Source organism: Taudactylus pleione, unplaced genomic scaffold (assembly GCF_031769625.1).
Source record: "Taudactylus pleione unplaced genomic scaffold, aTauple2 ptg000122l, whole genome shotgun sequence".
In the NCBI taxonomy this organism is placed as follows: domain Eukaryota; kingdom Metazoa; phylum Chordata; class Amphibia; order Anura; family Myobatrachidae; genus Taudactylus; species Taudactylus pleione.
This window is the reverse complement of record NW_028284524.1, coordinates 15,741,175-15,762,577: the sequence shown is the minus strand read 5'-3', so window position 1 is coordinate 15,762,577 and position 21,403 is coordinate 15,741,175. Positions and strand designations below refer to the sequence as shown.

The window sequence follows — 21,403 nt, the reverse complement described above, 5'->3', positions numbered from 1 at the left end:
AAGACTGAACCTGTTGTGGCAACCCCTGAGGGGGAAATGCAGACTGTTGTGGCAAACCCATAGGGGGATTTACAGCCGGGGCCGCTGGGCGGTCCGCAATAGTAGCCAGCACATGAGAAAAGGGCTCTTGTGCAGGAGCTGGGGTGTCTGATGGGTCCAGTGGGGTTTAACACTTAGAACATAACCCATCTTTTATCAAATCCTCCGCACTTAAGCCTGCAGCACAGACATAGCTGCAGAGTAGTATAGCACACAATATGGCATTGTGTAAAATGCAACCACTAGGTATGTAGAATACAAGTAGGAATGCAATGTACTGATCCTGTCTTATACTCGAGCAAGCTGCAGGAGCGCACAGCACAAATATGGCACAGTGCAGTAACCAACTGTATGTGACAACCCTCACAAATACAAGAGATGTAAGGCACAGGAAAACCTTGAACACACCTGTATGTTAGGGCAAAGTAAGCAAAAAAAGGGAAAGATATATGCTGACAGTATAGAGAAATATATTCAGACAGGCAGCGCTAGCATAAGTCACATACAATGCAGACATACAATAGAACTGCAGAATGGCACTACAATCAACTACACAGATTCTGTGGTCAGAGACACAACATCTTGTAGGCTATAGTGTCACATTGCCTCCTGTTAAATAGCACTGCTTATTGATTGTTGCATCATATTAAAAGCTTTATTTACATAATCCCTATGTTTTAATGTGTACCTAGCGCCATTCCACCTACACCCTTTGCTGTTTTCTGGCACTTTGCTTGTGCCAATTGGGAGTGGTGGCATACTCCCAGGTGGAGGGCAGCTTCCTACACATTCGATTTTCAATATCATAATTACTGATTCACACCCCTTCGTGGCGCTTGGTATTTTCTGTATATCGATACATAAGCTAACTCCAGGGTGAGGTATGTAGGGGACTGGACCCAGCATTTTCCTTAGCGAGCTGTGGCTGAGCCTGGAGAAAATGAACGCCGGAGACCTCTGAGGTGGCATGATCGGAGGAGTAGAGCAGCTCAGGTAAGTGAGACCTCAGAGGAATGGCGCCCGGAGCTGAGCGGAATGCGTGGCATTCAAGACCTTGTACCTGATAGCTAATTGAAGATGGCCACGATGCACAGTAAGCCCACAGATACCGAACCAGGAAGCAGAGTAATAGCATAAGCCAGTGGTTCCCAAACTTTTTTGAATCAGGGCACCCTAGAGTATCAGCACTGTTTTCATGGCACCCCTAAGCCAAAATGTTGGTATTGAGAAATTCAGAAAAAAATGTAGTAAAGTGAGGTAAATTGTGCTACCTGTCATCCTTAGGTTTAGTTATGTGGTGGTGGACCGGTTTGCGCTTCTGTTTGTCCTCATATTTACATTACATTGACCATAAATAATTTGATTTGGTGCTGGACAGCCAACCTGAGGCACCCCTGCAAGTGTCCCAAAGCACCCCAGGGTGACGCGGCGCACAGTTTGGGAACCACTGGCGTAAGCTATCATTCTGCTTCCAGCTGTTCACTGGGATGGGATCTTATCTGAGCCTTTCTCCTAGCAAGAACAGAATGTTAAATTCCTGTGAAAATATTCATTTTCACAAAGCGAATGTACTGTACACATTTTCTTTTATCGCATTCTCATTAAAAATGCGGACTGTAATTAATATGCCCCTCTGTCTTGTCTCCAAATACAACAGAGGGAAACATTGGAAATTTGACTTGAGGTGGTTACACACTATACATATATATCTGCAGATCAAGTGATCTGCAGATATATCTGCAGATGATGGTCGTTCATACACACTGAACGGCCATCATCTTTGTCTGGGTGCGGGTCCCGGCGGCAGGAGGCGTGTCAGGGCGTGTCCCGCCCCCTCCCCGTGGCTGCCGCTGTGTGTGTACGGGCGGTCTGCACCCTTGCTGATGGACAGATATGTCTGCAGATGTAGCAGGGCTGAGTGTACCAGTGTGGTCACTCACCCTGCTACTAGGCATCCTCACCATCCACGCCTGGAGGGTGGGGGTGCCTTAGGTCGGAGGGAGCCCCGGGCATCAGAGTGGGGTGGGATCCAGAGGGATCTCAGCCCCGTTCGAGGGTGTGGTGGGGCCCAGTGACGGGCCGGGATCGGTCGTGATCCCACCTCTCATCCGGCGCAGCTGACATGGAAGTAGCGGCGGATTGCCGCTGCTGTTCCACATGCGTGATGGTAAGTCTGAATTTGAATTTGGCGCCGACTGTGAACCAATCAGGACTCACAGATCGGCAGCCAGCAGCGGATGGCCGTGGCGAGCTGTGACTGGCCCCACCCCTGGCGTCGGCTTGAATCAGCTGGCGCGAGGAGGGTACAAACAGTTCGACGGTCAGGAAGGAGCAAGGAAGAGCTCCCAAAGCGAGAAGCACGAGGAAGACGCCGGAAGTCCGGCAGGGCGGCGGCCATTGAAAAAGAGCTCACACAGGCCACCGCCCGCCGGGTGAAGAGCTGCAGACCGGCGCCCACCAGGAGGGAGGATGGAAAAGGTCCCGGAGGCCCTGGGTCAGCAGTGTGCGACACAAAAGAGCTAGCCCCGACCACTGCTGCCCAGGTGAAGACTGCAGGAAACCCGGAGGTGTCTGGGGGGCGTTCCACCTCCGGTGAAGACCACGCAGAGGTTCTGGCTTGGCCAGGCTCGGCTCAGCCAAAGACCCCAGGATGGGTAAGTCCCTGCATCCCTCTCTAGACCATCAGGTAATTCGGCACTAGGCCGTGGGCATTGTAATTCGGCACTAGGCCGTGGGCATTGTAATTCGGCACTAGGCCGTGGTCACTGTAATTCGGCGCTAGGCCATGGTCACTGCAATTCGGCGCTAGGCCGTGGTCACTGTAATTCGGCGCTAGGCCGTGGTCACTGTAATTTGGCGCTAGGCCATGGTCACTGTAATTCGGCGCTAGGCCGTGGTCACTGTAATTCGGCGCTAGGCTGTGGGCACTGTAATTCGGCGCTAGGCCGTGGTCATTGTAATTCAGCGCTAGGCCGTAGGAGTTGTTGCTGTCGGCGTTAGGCCGTGATCTTTGTAGCTCGGCGCTAGGCCTTGGACGAGGGCAAGTCAGGCTAGGCCGTAGGAGTTGTTGCTGTCGGCATTAGGCTGTGATCTTTGTAGCTCGATGCTAGGCCTTGGACGAGGGCAAGTCAGGCTAGGCCGTAGGAGTTGTTGCTGTTGGCGTTAGACCGTGATCTTTGTAGCTCAGCGCTAGGCCTTGGACGAGGGCAAGTCAGGCTAGGCCGTAGGAGTTGTTGCTGTCGGCTTTAGGCCGTGATCATTGAAGTTTGGCGCTAGGCCTCGGACGAGGGTAAGTCAGGCTAGGCCGCAGGTACCTAAGGGCAGAAGGCCCTCAAAGCATCATGGAATTTGGTCAGGCGGTCAGGCCCCCATTAAAGGTAGGCTGTTGGTAAGTCGCTGTATCTCCCACAGTCAGGCCTCCATTAAAGGTAGGCAGTGGTAAGGCTTCTGTTATTGTATCGGGTCCTGTGCTGGGCTCTTGCTGTTGTGTTCGTCTACAGGTGCTGAGATCAGGACTCGTCCAGCAAAGGGACAAGATTATTTTCGGTGAGCGTAAACTGTTTTGTGTGCTGTTTGTGTCGTGTGTCACCCATTTCCCTTTTCCCTGTCGGGCATTTTCGTTCGAGGTACACCCTTGTCCTTGGCACATAGGTGTAGCCAGTCTGAGGCCTAAAGTGCCAATGATGACCATCCACTGATCCCAGTGGAGGTCACCCCGCCTTAGCACCTTGTTCTTTTCCAGGGCTACGAGTGGAAACCCCAATTGCGACTGTCCGTGTCCGACCTGTGTTCTAGGACCATCGACGGGAGCGCCCTCGGCGGCCTGAAGGTGAGAGGCTGGGAGCCAAGAGGTAAGTGTCCGAGTACATCGGCACCACAGCCGAGGGGGCACTTCAATCCCAGGGGACCCCCTCCCCCCACCTCTTACATTTGGCATAGCTGGCAGGATGCAGAGGACGGCGGACACAATGTGGAACAACAAGAGCCACCCCCGATGGAGGCCCAGCCATACCCGGACAAAGAGACCCAACCCGAAAGCAGAGGTGAGTACTGCCTTTGTGGGGACCAAAAATGAAAAAACAGGGAGGAGTGTAGCAGGGCTGAGTGAACCAGTGCGGTTACTCACCCTGCTACTAGGCATCCTCGCCTTCCACGCCTGGAGTGTGGGGGTGCCTTGGGTCGGAGGAACCCCCGGGCATCAGAGTGGGGTAGGATCCAGAGGGATCCCAGCCCCATTCAAGGGTGTGGCAGGGCCCAGCAGCAGACTGGGCGGTGGGCTGGGATCGGTTGTGATCCCGCCTCCCATTCGTCGCAGTGGGTGTGGAGGTAGCGGCGGATTGCTGCCGCTGCTCCACGTGCGTGATGGCAAGTCTGAATCCTGGTGGATTCAGACTCAGCCAATCAGCACGCGCCCCTTTGAATTTGGCGCCGACTGTGAACCAATCAGGACTCACAGATCGGCAGCCAGTAGGGGATGGCCACGCCGACCCAATCACAGCTCGCTGCGTCATTGCCCCGCCCTCTGGCGTTGGCCTGAATTAGCTGGCGTGAGGAGGGCACAAAGAGTTCGACGGTCGGGATGGAGCGAGGAAGAGCTCCCGAAGCGAGAAGCACGAGGAAGACGCCGGAAGTCCCGCAGGGCGGTGCCTATTAAAAAAGAGCTCACACAGGCCGCCGCCCGCCGAGCGAAGAGCTGCAGACCAGCGCCCACCAGGAGGGAGGATGGAGAAGGCACCGGAGGCCCTGGGTCAGCAGTGTGCGATGCAAAAGAGCTAGCCCCGGCCACTGCTGCCCAGGTGAAGACTGCAGGAAACTCGGAGGTGGCTGGAGGAGTTCCACCTCCGGTGAAGACCACGCGGAGGTTCTGACTCGGCCAGGCTCGGCTCAACTGAAGGCTCCAGGACGGGTAAGTCCCTGCATGCCTCCCTAGACCATCAGGTAATTCGGCACTAGGCCGTGGTCACTGTAATTTGGTGCTAGGCCGTGGTTACTGTAATTCGGTGCTAGGCCGTGGTCACTGTAATTCGGCGCTAGGCCGTGGTCACTGTAATTTGGCGCTAGGCCGTGGTCACTGTAATTCGGCGCTAGGCCGTGGTCACTGTAATTCGGCACTAGGCCGTGGTCACTGTAATTCAGTGCTAGGCCGTGGTCACTGTAATTCGGCGCTAGTCCTCCATTAAAGGTAGGCTGTTGGTAAGTCACTGTATCTCCCACAGTCAGGCCCCCATTAAAGGTAGGCAGTGGTAAAGCATCTGTTATTGTATCGGGTCCAGTGCTGGGCTCTTGCTGTTGTGTTTCGTCTACAGGTGCTGAGATCAGGACACGTCCAGCAAAGGGACAAGATTATTTTCGGTGAGCGTAAACTGTTTTGTGTGCTGTTTGTGTCGTGTGTCACCCATTTCCCTTTTCCCTGTCGGGCATTTTCGTTCGGGGTACACCAGTGGCGTAACTAGGGTATTTGGAGCCCAGGGGAAATTTAAAAATGGAGCCCACCCTCTATGTGCGCGTGCCGAAGCCGCGCGCGGCAAAGAAATGGGCGTGGTCACTTAAAAATGGGGCATGTCAACATGACACACACCCCTTTATCGTCACTCTGAACATTCCTCTCCATGTGCACCTTAACCCCAGTAGTGCTCCTTATACAGTACCCCCAGTAGTGGTCCCCCTTATGCAGCCCACCATTAGTTCCCCTTATTCAGTGCCCCCGGTAGTGGTCCCCCTTATGCAGCCCCTCATTAGTTCCCCTTATTCAGTGCCCCCAGTAGTGGTCCCCCTTATGCAGTGCCCCATGTAGTGGTCCCCCTTATATAGTGCCCCCAGTAGCAGTCCCCCCAATGCAGTGCCCCCAGTAGTGGTACCCCCTTATGCAGTGCCCTTTATATAGTGCTCCCAGTAGTAGTCCCCCCTATGCAGTGCCCCCAGTAGTGGTACCCCTATGCAGTGCCCTTTTTATAGTGCCCTCAGCAATATTCCCCCTCATGCAGTGACCCCAGTAGTGCTCCCCTTATGCAGGCCCCCAGCAGTGATCACCCCTATCCAGTGCCCCTTATACAGTGCCCCCTGTAGTGGTCCTCCCAATTTAGTGCCCCCAGTAGTGGTCCCCCCAGTGCAGTGCCCCTAGTCACTTATATAGTGCCCCCAGCATTAGTCCCCACCCCAGGCAGTGCCCCCAGTAGTGCTCCCCCTTATGCAGGCCCCCAGTAGTGATCCCTCCTGTAGTGGTCCTCCCTATTTAGTGCCCCCAGTAGTGGGTCCCCTAGTAGAAAGCCCCTTATATAGTGCCCCCAGTAGTAGTTTTCCCCCCAGTAGTAGTCCCCAGTAGAGGTTCCCCCTCCCGATACAGTCCCCCCAGTAGTAGCCCCCTCAGTTGTAGTCCCCAGTAGTGCCCCACCTCCAGTAGAGGTCCCCCCCAGTAATGGTTCCCCCAGTAGAAGTAGTAGCTCCCCCCCAATAATGGTGCCCCCAGTAGTAGTAGTAGTAGTAGTATCTCCCCCGCCCAGTAATGGTGCCCCCAGTAGTAGTAGTAGCCCCCCCCAATAATGGTGCCCCCAGTAGTAGTAATATGTCCCTCCCAGTAATGGTGCCCCCAGTAGTAGTAGTAGTATCTCCCCCCCAATTATGGTGCCCCCAGTAGTAGTATCTCCCCCCCAATAATGGTGCCCCCAGTAGTAGTAGTATCCCCCCCCCAATAATGGTGTCCTCAGTAGTAGTAGTAGTAGTATCTCCCCCCCAATACTGGTGCCCCCAGTAGTAGTAGTAGTAGTAGTAGTAGTAGTAGTAGTATCTCCCCCCCAGTAATGGTGCCCCCAGTAGTAGTAGTATCTACTCCCCCAATAATGGTGCCCCCAGAAGTAGTAGTATCTCCCCTCCCCCCCAGTAATGGTGCCCCCAGTAGTAATAGTACCCCCCCAATAATGGTGCCCCCAGTAGTAGTATCTCCCCCCCCAATAATGGTGCCCCCAGTAGTAGTAGTAGTATCTCCCCCCATTTCCTGTAGCGCAGACACACAAGTTACACAAAAAAAATACACTTACCTGAATCCACGCTCCAGCTCAGGCCACTGCTCCCGCCGCATGTCAGTCCTCCCAGGCTGGCGCGCTTTGCATTATGGGAGAGACGTCATGACGTCTCTCCCATTACCCACTGCAGGAACCAGAAGGGAGCCGCCTCTTGCAGTGAGCCTGCAGCAGTCAATGAGAGTCTGTCTGACTGTCGGCTGTTGAGCACAGGATCGGCGCTGGAAGCCTAGTGCCAGTCCTGTGTAAATGTGTAGTGCTGACCGCACTCACTGCAGTCGGCGTTACATTGGCTAACTAGGGCGGGCCGGTACCGTGGCCGGCAGCGACCCCCTCCCGCGCCACCGACCCATGGCGCCCAGGGCACATGCCCCGCTCTCCCTGCCCTAGTTACGCCACTGGGGTACACCCTTGTACTTGGCACGTAGGTGTAGCCAGTCTGAGGCCTTAGGTTCCAATGATGACCATCCACTGATCCCAGTGGAGGTTACCCCGCCTCAGCACCTTGTTCTTTTCCAGGGCCAGGAGTGGAAACCCCATTTGCGACTATCTGTGTCCGACCTGTGTTCCAGGACCGACGACGGGAGCACCCTCAGCGGCCTGAAGGTGAAAGGCTGGGAGCTAAGAGGTAAGTGACCGAGTACACCGGCACCGCAGCCGAGGAGGAACTTCAATCCCGGGGGACCCCCCCCACCTCTTACACAGACATGTCTGTCCATCGGCTGTGCAGCACAGCCAATGCGATATGTTAGTGACCTACGACGTTCACCGACATATCGCAGGTACACACTGGCCAACGGCCAGCAGATATATTGGCAGATCAATTGATCGGCCAATATATCTGTCAGTATGTACCCAGCATTAGTTTTGCAGGTGAATATCACTCAGTTACTTTTCCTATATATGACTTTTTAAGTTTCAGTGCTAAAAGAAAAGTGTCCTCTGTTTCTCTATATTGATAAATAGGCCCCTCTGTGTGGCTTTTTTATTCCACCATTCACTAGCACTGAGTCTTTCAGACTCACATCATCAAGCACAAAGCTTTCCCAGGAGAAGCTAAGAGGAGGGGGTGGGGTGGGGGTCGGGCTAGTAAATAAAATTAAGACATTCTAAGTTTATAATTCAGAGGCTAAATGGTTCCCTTTTTGTTTGTTTTTAAGAGGAAAAAAACCACGGTGAGAAGGATAAAGCGCAATACACCACAGATGGAGCCATTGCACAAACAAGCTAATTTCCTGCAATTTAGCACGTTACTCGCTGTTGTGAAACACAAGAGGTTAATTTCCTATGACATGTTTGTGAACAGTACCTTTTGTGGTTTAGTTTGCTCATCTGTAAACTAATTGTGACATAAACTATACAAGTAAACTCATTTTACAGTATAGTATTAATGTAAATATATTATACATGATTTTTGGGTATATTGTCTTTTCTCTTAGCTTAAATTGTAAAAGACAAAAGATATACTGCAGATATACTACATTGTGTTTAAAAAATATATTTCAATATTGCAGTGCCAAAACACCCACTGTTGATAGGTGCACAGGGAAAGTCTGACCAATCGATGAGAAATCTGTTATCTATGGATTAATTTATTGATTTTTATAAAACTTTTTATAAATAATTATGCAAAACAAATTATTATTATTATTATTATTATTATTATTATTATTATTACAGATAATTAGAGATTATCTGCCATCTTTAAACTTATATATTAATGCATCAATGCTTTGTTGTATAAATAGCTACTGCAGTCTTTCCCCCCTCTATAAAAATATACTTTTCAGAACTGCAGGCTTTTCAAAATGTATCTATAATGTGCCTTTTATTTATTTTTTAAATGTTATAAACACTATATACTGGAAGCAAAATATTTATTATAAACAATATATATGAGTATATATATATATATATATATATATATATATATATATAGGTTGGTATTTTGCTGATACATTTTAGATAAATGTAACAATTTAAAAATAGATCGTGCTGTGTAGATTCTGGTTTATAATACCATTCAGTCCCATTATTTCAGTTTTTTAATGCAAATGACCTATTTTTATAGGAAAGCACATGGTTTTGTGACTCAATATAGCAGTGGGCATATCAATATCAGGTATATTCTTGTAAGCTCTCATGGACAAGGCCTTCTACCCTCTTGGTTTTTACTCTGCACTATCTTTATTTCCAGTGAGCTCCCAATTACAGTCAGCAACTCTGATCCTTTCTGATCGCCCTTCCCAGAGCACTGGGCCATTGAACACTACTGTATCAGTCACTTAGTTTTCTTTATAGCTCACTGTTTGATTTTTCGCCTTGTACTGTCTCTTTGAATCTTTTAAGTTGCATTGGCTGATATCTATTTGTCATTTTCCCTACACTGCTACTGATTCTTGGTGGTGCTGTATAGATAATAATAATAATTATGAATTATTATTATTATTATTATTATTATTATTATTATTAACAATAATAAAAAGAATTAAACACATGATATGTAATTTTGCAGAATGAGATTATTTAAATCAGCTGGTGGGGGCTGAGAACCAGTGTTCCCCCATTTTAGAAGAAGGCTCATGTCCCTTTTCTATCAGCAATAGGACTTACATTTTCCAGCTTGTCACAGGAGTCATTCTATAATTTTATAGATGTACATTTCACACTTTCCAGTTGAACTTTATGTAAGAAAGCACATGTCTGTCTGGGTACACTTTAACTAATGTAATACAGGTTGAGTCTCCCATATCCAAATATTCCGAAATGCGGAATATTCCAAAATACAGAATTATTTTGGCATGACTGAGATAATGAAACCTTTGATTTTTGATTGTTCAATGTACACAAACTTTGTCTAAGGCACAAAATTATTAAAAATAAAGTATAAAATTACCTTCAGGCATTGTGTGTAAGGTGTATATGAAACATAAATTAATTTCATTTCTGTACACAAACTTTGCTTGAGCCACAAAATTATTGAAAATATTGTATAAAATTACCTGCAGGCTGTGTGTATAAGGTGTATATAACACATAAATACATTCTGTGTGTATATTGGGGTCCCATTCCCAAGATATTTCATTATGATATACAAATATACCAATATACGGAATATTCCGTTATCCAAAATACCCCTGATCCCAAGCATTTTGAATATGGGAGACTCAACCTGTAATACATTCAGATAAAAAAGTGACACCTGCAGTAAAGGCAGTGCCTCAACCTTAAATACAATTTAAAACATAAATGAATCTGTAATCTAAGCAAAAATCTTATACATTTTAATCTTATGTGGAAGTAGGTTGACCTTGGCATATAATATGAAATGTTAGGTGGTTCATTAGTCATGTGTATAAAAAATGAGTGATTAAAAAATGTGTTATTTTAGAGAATAAAAGTTACTAACTTTACTGTAATTTTGAGTCAGAACTGTTACTCGATCATTTCTTTTAATATAATATGATCATAGATAGATTTGTTCCCATTGATGTGAATGTGTAAACGCAGCTTTGCAGAAACTGAGCATTAACTGTACAACTGCCCAAACTTTAGATGCCTTATACGTCTAATACCTCCAGTAGATATTTATGAAATACTGTGCGGTCAAGTAAGGTCTTCTTTTGGCTGTTACATATCCTTCTAAGAGAACTTCAAAGACACAGTGGTATATGGATACTACAGACTTGGGGTAATTTTAGATGTGAACCGTGTTTCTTTCTAAATGTTTACCAACTAAACTGTTTTTTGATGATCTTTTTTGAAACTGGTACAAGGTGTTGAGTCACCTCTGGTCTTAGAGCAGGCTTATGGTAGAATAAGTATTTTATATGCTAATGGTAAATACTGTAAGTTTATGCCATGGTTGTGGGCGCACAAGCTGCTAGTGGAGGTAGAGTTGGGTGAGAGTGTCACCTACCACCCAATACAGCAGAGTTCCTAATGTGCAACCATACAGTGCATCCGGAAAGTATTCACAACGCTTCACTTTATCCACATTTTGTTATGTTACAGCCCTATTCCAAAATGGAATAAATACATTTCTGTCCTCAAAATTTAATACCCCATAATGACAACGTGTAAAAGGTTTTTTTGCGATTTTTGCAAATTTAACAAAAAACAAACAAACTAAGAAATCACATGTACATAAGTATCCACAACCTTTGCTCAATACTTTGTTGATGCCCCTGTGGAAGCAATTACAGCCTCAAGTCTATTTGAATTTTATGCCACAAGTTTGGCACACCTATCTTTGGGCAGTTTCACCCATTCCTCTTTGCAGCATCTCTCAAGCTCCATCAGGTTGGATGGGAAGCGTCGGCACACAGCCATTTTCAGATCTCTCCAGAGATGTTCAATTGGATTCAAGTCTGGGCTCTGGCTGGGCCACTCAAGGACATTGACAGAGTTGTCCTGAAGCCACTCCTTTGATATCTTGGCTGTGTGCTAAGGGTCGTTGTCCTGCTGAAAGATGAACCGTCGCCCAAGTCTGAGGTCAAGAGCGCTCTGGAGCAGGTTTTCATCCAGGATGTGTCTGTACATTGCTGCATTCATCTGTCTCTCTATCCTGACTAGTCTCCCAGTTCCTGCCACTGAAAACATCCTCACAGCATGATGCTGCCACCACCATGCTTCACTGTAGGGATGGTATTGGCCTAATGATGAGCGGTCAGGGCAGTAACTAGGGTAGTGCGACCTGTGCCATGGCACAGGGCACCACAAAGCAGGGGCGCTGTTCGGACCTGTTAATTTTCTATTTATTATCATTATCACTTGTAGATTCCTCTTCTTTTATTCCCAGCATCTCCTGGCTTCAACTATCTCATCCCTGGCCTTTCCTCATGAGGCCATGATCCTTTTCCGGGTGCTTGTCTTATGTCCCTATTTGACAAAATATGGGGGAGGGGTGCCAATGCTCTTTCTGGCACAGGGCACCAAAAAGTCTAGTTACGCCTCTGTGAGCGATGCCTGGTTTCCTCCAAACATAACGCATGGCATTCATGCCAAAGAGTTTAATCTTTGTCTCTCATGGTCTGAGAGTCCTTCAGATGCTTATTGGCAAACTCCAGGTGGGCTGCTATGTGCTTTTTACTAAGGAGTGGCTTCTGTCTGGCGACTCTACCATACAGGCCTGATTGGTAGATTGCTGCAGAGAAGGTTGTCCTTCTGGAAGGTTCTCGTCTCTCCACAGGGGAATGCTGTAGCTCTGACAGAGTGAAAATCGGGTTCTTGGTCACCTCACTGACTAGGGCCCTTCTTCCCTGATCGCTCAGTTTAGGCGGCCGGCCAACCCTAGGAAGAGTCCTGGTGGTTCTGAACTTCTTCCATTTATGGATGATGGAGGCCACTGTGCTCATTGGGACCTTCAAAGCAGCAGATATTTTTCTGTACCCTTCCCCAGATTTGTGCCTCGAGACAATCCTGTCTTGGAGGTCTACAGACGGGAAACAGTCGGGAAGCCAATGGACGGAATCCCGACCGTCGGCTTCCCGACTGTGTAATCCCGGCAAGGGTTAAATAACAGGCGTCGATATATTCTGACGCCTGTCATTTTCGATATGCCGGGAGACCGACATCCGGTTTACCGATCGAAGGTAAGCCCGGCGACGGGCGTGGACAGCCGCGGGGAGGGAGGGTTAGGTTTAGGGTTCCCGGGGTGGACTTAGGGTTAGGCACCCCCCCGGGAGGTTAGGTTTAGGCCAGGGGAAGGGGGGTTAGTGTTAGGCACCCCCGGGGGGAGGTTAGGGTTAGGCACCCCCCCGGGGGATTTAGGATTAGGTGGTGGGGAAGGGGGGGTTAGGTTTAGGCACGTAGAGGGGGGATTAGGGTTAGACATTTAGGGGGGAGGTTAGGGTTAGGCACCCCTAAGGGAAGGTTAGGGGGTAAAATAGGTTAGTGAATACTTACCTTGGGACAATCTGGATTTTCATCCTTGTCGGGCTGCCGCTGTCGGCCAGCGGTAAATCATATTGAATCCCTACAGACAATTCCTTGGACTTCATGCTTGGTTTGTGCACTGACATGCACTGTCAAGTGTGGGACCTTATATAGACAGGTATATCCCTTTAAAAATCATGTCCAATCAACTGAATTTACCACAGGTGGACTCCAATTAAGCTGTATGAACATCTCAAGGATGATCAGTGAAAACAGGATGCACCTGAGCCCAATTTTTAGCTTCATGGCAAAGGTCGTGAATACTTATGTGCATGTGGTTTCACAAATGGAGGCGTTCCTTAAGGAATGCCTGCCATTTTGTGGGCAACTGCACTGACATCAGGAGTGATGTCAGTGGGGAGCTTCCTGCTCGATCAGAGCAGGAAGCTCCCTGGGGCTTGCGGTTGCCGAGACCCAACCTTAGGGTCTTGTTGCAAGCCCAGATGGTCCCATCAACCTGGTCGGTCGCTAAAACTGTGGGTGGTAACCCACAGCTTAGCTAGCGACCAGGAGGCCGCACTTCAAAAGAGAAGCGGCCGCCCACATTTAGAACGAGCGCTCGCATTTTGCGAGCGCCTCTTAATGAGGGCCATTGTGTGTAGGACAAAAATGAATTTATTCCATTTTGGAATAAGGCTGTAACATAACAAAATGTTGAAAAGTGAAGCGTTGTGAATACTGTCCGGATGCACTGTACAGTATATTACATACTTTTATTGTGTAGTGAATCCATGAATGCACACTGTAGCCAATACAAATTATGAATGGAAGTTGAAAACAGAAAACAATAAAACTGATCAGAGCAGTAGATTTAAGGCAAATCCTTTTATATTTCTTAATAAAAATTGAATTATATAAGTATTAGTTTGCTACAATTGTTACTTCTATAAGTGTAACGTATATGTATTGTCTAAATATAACTGCTAAATATTATTAAGGATCAAAAAAATTACAACTGCTTATGCTATAAACTGTGTCACAACAAAACGCAGTACATATCATTTTCAGACAATGATATACAGCTTAGGACAGTGTGTGCAGTAAAATGTTTTGTCATCTATTTGTCATCAGATGAAGAAATATGTTTCTGTGAAATATCCACATTGTGCTACATGTCATTAATTTACTGTAAATGTAAAACCAGCAATATGCCTGGAAATAAGACCTGGAAGCCCAATGGTTAATAATGGAGAACTGCACATCACATACATTCTGGGGTGTCATTTGAAGTGTCCTCCCCTGGGACTGCAGGGGTAGTATGCACATGAGGGCATGGCCACTCCATGTTGTGAATATTGGGTACCTTTTTAGATGCCACTGAAGGCAGTGGCCACACCACCTGGGGGGAGCAACTACAACTCTTTGGCAAGCCTGTATTTCTGAAGACACCCACTCTTATCACCCCTGAATATATTCTGTATGATGTATGAAATGTATTAATGTGACCCTCATTAATGAAAGAGGCATAGAACAGAGATGGAGAAGAAAGTACGTAAGGGAGACCAGAGAAAGAAAAAATGAAGAGAGAGAAGAGATGAAAAGAGAGAGAAAATATTTTAAAAAAAGGGAGTGAAGAGAGGGTCAGAGAAGAAGAGAGAGTACAAGAGAAATAAAACAGGAAGAGCGAGGTACAGAAAGAGGGGAGAAAAAGAAGGGAGTGAAACAGACAGAAAGAAGAAAATAGAGAGGATAGAGAGAAGAGAGGGGCAGAGGAGAGAGAGAAAAGAGATGAGAGAGAATATAGAAGGAGAGGGAGAAAAGAGCTTAACATAGAAGAGAGAAAAAATGGGAAGAATAGAGAGAGAGAGAAAAAGAAGCATATAGAGAAGAGAGGGAGGAGAGACAGCAAAAGAGAAGAAGAAAGATCAGGAGAGAGAGAGAGAGAGAGAGAGAGAGAGAGGAAGAGTGAAAAAAAGAGTCGGAGAGAGAGAAGAGTGTGAGAGAACAGATGGAGAAAGAGCAGGATAGAGAGATAGAGACAGAAAGAGGGGAGTGTGAGAGAAAAGTGGGATTGAGAGACAAAGACAAGAGAGTGGGGAGAAAGAAAGAGAGAATAGACAGAGAAAAGAGAGGGAGAAGTGATAGAAACAAGAGAAATAGAGAGAGAGAGTGAAAGTGTAAGAACTGTGTATTCTGAGTGTGCAGTACTGGGGTTCACCTGTAGGGGCTGCTGCCTTGACTCTATTCCTTGGACTATTGTGGATCACACCTGTGAGGGGTTAATCTCATTACTGCATTCACCTGTGTTTCACTGTATATGTGTGATATGTGTTTATATGTGTATGTACTGTATATGCTACTGTATATGTATGTGTTAGTGTGTATGTATACTGTATATGTGTGGTATGTGTTTATATGTGTTAGTGTGTATGTTATATATAATATATATATATGTGTGTGTACGTGTTTAATAACGAAATTCCTGCGTTTGCCCCTGAGCTATGTGCTTTTGAAAACATGTACTGTTTGAGGTCCTGAGAGCCGAGTTTGGGAATAATTGTTCTACATAATTTAAATTAATCCTGAGCCATCTTCATATAATATTAGACTTGCCATAATATCCCTTTAATGCAGGACACATATGATTAGACAGGTTCTGTGTCTGATTAAAACAAGGTGAAATCCAGACTTGAATTTAGCTAACCACAGAACCTGTGTAAGTCATATGTGTCCTGGATTAAAGGAGTATTATGGCAAGCCTATCTAATACCCCTTTTCCACCTAAATTCCATGTCTAACCCGGAGTTGGAACGAAGTTCCTATATGGATCAGACCCGGAATTTTGCCGGTGCCGACTCGGGATACTCCCGAGTCGGTGGCGCTCACACCGGAGTCGGGTCTGCATAGATCCGACTTTTCCGGAGTGAAAATGGTTGCGTGGAGATGACGTCATCTCCAAGCGCCACTGAAGCCGGACCAATCGGCCGGCTAGCAGCGCACTCCAGGTCATCATCGTGTTAAACCCTGCTAGTTACCTGGGTTGGATTGCCGGGTCACTCGACCCGGCGATCCAACCCTCTCCCCTTTTACACCAGGGAGCTGCCCGGGTTCATCCTTCAATAACCCGGGTTTTAGCTCCGGTGTAAAAGGGGTATGATATGCACTAATGGTTTTGAAATGTTGGAATTAAAAATAACCCCAATAAGGTCCTTTTAGGCGTAATTTGCTGCAAATATGTACTGGCCCAAAAACATACTTGCCTACTTTTGAAAAAGGTTTTCAGGGAGATTGTGAAAGCAACACCTATGATCGCGGTGGTAAAGTGGACGTTTGCTGCTACATCTGAGAAGCATGTCATAAAACTGATTTACATCCAAATATAAGTAAGCCCCAAATCAGTTATGAACATCTATTTGTTGATACACACTGATACTTTTCAGAAAATGCATGTAGCCATAGTTCTCATTGTGCTTTATAACCAATGCAAGAAAATTGTACTAATTAGGTGCGAATGGCAAGGTGCGAGTTGCCATTTTCACTTCAAATTCACATAGCGAATTAATTTTGCAATCCAATTAGCAACTCGCACTGAATCATTCAGACTGAATTTGCATCTTTCCATTTGCAGCTCCCTAAGGGTGAGAGATGGAAAGGAAAATCTTTATTTTATGGTTAAAATGTTGTGACACTGTGCTGAACGCCTCGGACACCCCCTCTGACTAATTAGGCATTAGGATGCTTCCCATAAGCTTTATTAGTCCAATAATTGTATGTAATTTTTTGGGGTAAAAAAAAATGTACGCAAATTACCTCAAAATCTACATTTTCGTTAGTTTAGGCACACCAAAGTTAATTACAATAATTTTTTACTTGAAAAATAATTGTTTTTATAATTTTAAAAAAAATTTCAAGGTGCCCTCAAAGTAACGCAAAATCACCCTTTTTCTTCCTTTTTTTGCATTTTTCATTTAATTCGTTTGAGGTTAAACGAAAAAAGTTTGTTTTTTTTAGAATGTTCTTGCATTTAAAAATCCCCCCCACAAATTAGCCATTTGACATAATATAAAAACCTACAGTTACTTCCTAATGCCCACAAACCGCCTTCTATACAGTCCTGCTAACAAAATTATCCATTTTGGGGGGTCCAGGATGGTCTCCCCACATTTTCATGCATTTCTCGCAAATCTCATATGGCAGTCAATTCGCACCCCTCCGCTGCGAGTAGTGCGAATTGGAGTACTGTGAATTGGAGCACACTTACCTATTTCTATTTTTAATTGAGTAGTGCGAATAGGCATTTTTCATTGGATTGCCGAAGTCTCGGGGAAAGCGCTTTGTTGCGAAGTGTGCGAGTTTCAAGAAACAAACTCGCTACTCGCCATTCGCACCTAATTGGATTGAGCCCTAAATATCTCTGTAAGGGGGGTGAGGTGCAAGACTCTTCAGGGAGTCAGGGAGATTGCTACTATTTCAGGGAGACTCCCTGACAATCAGGGAGGGTTGGCCCAAAAAGTCCACCGATTCTAATCAATATAATCCTGTCTAACCTGACAATTGCCGGATAAACGTCTCTTGTAGATTCACAGTACCTCTACATATGGATTAGCCAGTGTATTGACAACTTGTTTAATAGAGCTTGTAACATGTTTACTTTTCACTTTGAACTTTTTTAGTAAAACTATCTTGTTACAGTATATATATATATGTATATATATATATATATATATATATATATATATCTTATAAAGATTATAAGCAGTATTTTCTGAAACAGGGAGCTATTGTTACTGGTTCGTTAATGAGACTTATCTTTATGTAATCCATAGTAGGAATAGAGGATAAATTGAGTAAAACATTTAAAATAAAATTTGCAAGATAACTATTCTATATAGCATGTAAAATATATTTGGCATAACTAGTATTCTTTTTCTAAACTGGTTTCTAAGATAATTTCTTCTTGAATTATATTATGCTAGGGTAAATAATTATTTGTAATATAATGTGATGTAAATTCTACTGGTGGTTGTCAATTGCAGACCCTGAATTGAAGTCTATGTCCCCAAGTTTTGTTGAGCCCAAGGTAACATCTTTATTGCTTGTACCTGGTCCCCTGCTTTTCCTGTTTCTAATATATCAATTATCATATAATATCTACTCAGATCATATATTTGATAAGAAGTACCAACCTGTTCTGCTTCTGGCTTCCAGCTCCAGCTGATGTTTCTGCCACTGTACAGACAAATTAGCAGAGTGGAACTTTCTTTTCAATGTAATTTGGTTGGGGGAGTGAAAGACAAATGAAGACTTCCCAAATTCAGAAAGCAGGCATGCATTGCCTAGGCTCACTTAATATGTACACTATGTGGTAATCCAAACGTCCAACCCATTGTGCTATCATGTCATATTATGTGGGACAGACTGAATTAGCACCAATAAATTGACTAATTTCTCAAACATAAGTGTGTAGTTGTGACAGATTTACATACATGAATATATTGGAACGGGCAGGGCCGGTGCAAGGTTTCTTGACACCCTAAGCATAGCTTCAGCCTACTGCCCTTCTTACCCCCAATATCAAAAATTAACCCTCAATATTTATATTACTGTTTCAATTTGTTTTATTTAGGGCTCTTGTCTGCTAGAGGAGCTTCCCTCTATGCCTGGCTGGGAGTGAAAAGCAAAGAGAGAGAGAAGGGGATGGACACCGCCCTGGCAGCATCACAGTCCCATGACATGTCAGACATGTTGGAATGGCTGTCGATGTTGCCAGAGAGCAGGGGAAAAGGTGTGCAGGGGAAAATACCAGGATCTAAATTTCTGGCTGAATACTTATAGCCTTTTGTTACTCAAATAGGCATGCACTGTAAGCACAGAATTAGAGAAATGAGAGAGCAAGGAAAAACATGAATATGACAGCGGGGGACCCATAAAACAATGTCCCCAAACCTCACCCTCTGAAATACCCCTAATTCACCGCCGCTTCCTGAAACCCTACCTCACCCGCTATAATTCCCTTAACTTTCCTCAATCCCTGACCCCATACCTCACCCATTGAAATACCCCACACCTACCACCAGGACTTGGCTGGCCATCTGGCAGTTCTGGCAAATGCCAAAAGGGCCAATGGCCACATGGGCTGGTCCAGTCGAGCAGCAGCAGTTTCCTTTTGCTGAAACAGCGTAGGGGAGCAAAGAAAGTAAGCCACACCTCTTCTGTGATGTCAGCGGAACTGTTCTGTAGCAGTTTGCACCATGCAATGCCTCAGGGCTCTGGCACACCTTCCAGCTGGCCTCCGGGTCAATGGGCTCTGCCCCTGTAGTCCACCTGCTGACACACGGGCTGCCAGTCCCTGCCACTCCACACAACACCTCTGGGTCATCGCTCCACCAAACAGCACTGTACTCACCCCACACTCAGCTCTGGTCACCATTGGAAGCCAGGTAAGCCGCTTAGCAAAGGTCCGCACCTCCTCATCCACCACAGGGCTCCTAACAGTCAGCTCCGCAGCCCCTTATAAACTGTTCCTTCAGGTCTTCTTGCATGTGCCGGCTACACTACATCCCATCCTGTCAGAGGCTCATAGCTTTGCTCTCTCTCCCTTCAAGACCCATCCATGACACCTCCCGACCCCTTCCCCCACACAGGTTCTCCTCTTCAGCTCTCTCTCCCTTCGCAGATCCAACCCCTACGCCATCCGCGGTACCCCTCGACCACTCCTCCTTCCCACACACAGGTTCTCCTCTTTAGCTCTCTCTCCCCTCATCAATCCAACCCCGCTACCATCTGCAGCACCCCCAACCACCCCTTTCCCCACACAAGGTTCTTCTCTTCAGCTCTCTCTCCCCTCACAGATCCAACCCCTCCCCTATCTGCGGTACCCCCCGACCCTCCTTCCACCACACAGGTTCTCCTCTTCAACTCTCTCCCCTCATAGATCCACCCCTCCCCCATACATGGTACTCCCTGCCCCCCTCTTCCTCTTGTGAGTTACCTGTCTCAGGTGATGAACTGGATTCTCTGGAGGCCGGCTGGACTGGAACCATGGGTGATGTAGATAGCTCTATTTACAAGACTTGTGTAGCAGTGAAAACTGCCTTTGATGATAAATGACAGGAACTGGAGGAACCGGACTGGGGCCGGCAGGAAGACTTGTTGAATTGAACTGATGAACTAAGAACTTGACTCTGGACTGGAACAACGTGGACTGAACTGATGAGCTTGGATCTTGACTCTGGACTGGAATAATGTGACAATGGCTGAAGGGAAGTCAGGTAATGCTGAGATGGGGGTTAAACAGGGTGATCCGGAAATGCTGTGCCAAAGGTTGGAACTCAGGTGCAGGCTGGATAGGTTAATTGGGAATTACAGGTTCAGGAAGGAATGGGTAGGTTTGGGATTTAGGTTCAGGGAGGTAGTAGGTAGGTAAAAGGAGCAGGAGTTGATCCACAGCAGGAAGCAAGGCAGGATGACACGATGCAGGTTTACACGGTGCCAGGGACCAACCAGGAGTAAGGCTAGCAGCAGAGCACAGGCCAGGTATTGCTGTAACAGGGCGTCTGGATGCCAGGTATTGCTGTAGCAGGTTTTCGGGATGCACCAGGGATTGCTGTCAGCAGGTTTACTGGATTGCGAGGTATAGCTGTAGCAGGTTTTCAGGATGCACCGGGGGTTGCTGCCAGCAGGTTTACTGGATTGCCAAGTATAGCTGCAACAGGTTTTCTGGATTGCACCAGGGGTTGCTGTAGCAGGTTTCAGGGATACACTAGAACGCAGAAACAGCATGAACCATACACCACGGGAAGACGAGATGTTCAGGCCCCGAATGCTATCAGGGGAGGAAATATATACCCTGGGACTGGCAGCAATTGGTGGATATTTACAGGTGGTCTGGCAGTAGCATTCTGAGTGGTGGAAGGCACAACATGCAAAGGGAGTATTCAAGGCAAAAGGTAAAAACCAGACAAGGTCGTGACAGTACCCCCCTCTTTATGGGTTTACTCCGGACACCAAAACAAAAACTTTCTTCAGACATGACATTCTAGGAGCTTCAAACACAGGGACACCTAGGGCCAAATGTAATAGGGTGAGAGTTTAAAAAAGTGAGAGTTTCTGACACTTTTTAAACTTTGCCAATGTAATAGAGTCCAAAAACAAAGTAACAGAGCGAACTTGCATGTTTTTTTAGACTTAGAAAACTCTCACGATTTAAAATATCATTCAGATGTTTTCCCATTTTGAAGATAAAACTCAACCAATGTGAGAGTTTACTGCTAAACTCTCACATTTCCTAAACTCTCACCCTATTACATTTGGCCCCATAACTCTGAAAACATCTCTTCAGACATCTTCATCCTCAGAGTAAGTAAACCATTCTTCCTCACTACAGGTGGAACCTTCATCACCTAGGAAGTTTTTAGTAATCCCAATATGAGAACATTCTTCTGGAAATGTAGTATGAGAAGATGTAGAAC

At 46.3% G+C, this 21,403-nt stretch overlaps 1 protein-coding gene across 1 annotated transcript in view; it reads right to left on the bottom strand.

Annotated features, from left to right (window-relative positions):
• Window positions 1-18,152, bottom strand: part of LOC148524104 (C-X-C chemokine receptor type 1-like) — a 39,021-nt gene extending 20,869 nt beyond the window's left edge. The window contains exon 1 of the mRNA XM_088472427.1: window positions 18,119-18,152. The gene's annotated coding sequence lies outside the window, so the exon portion shown is untranslated. The remainder of the gene's footprint in view (window positions 1-18,118) is intronic.
• Between the last annotated feature and the right edge of the window lie 3,251 nt (window positions 18,153-21,403).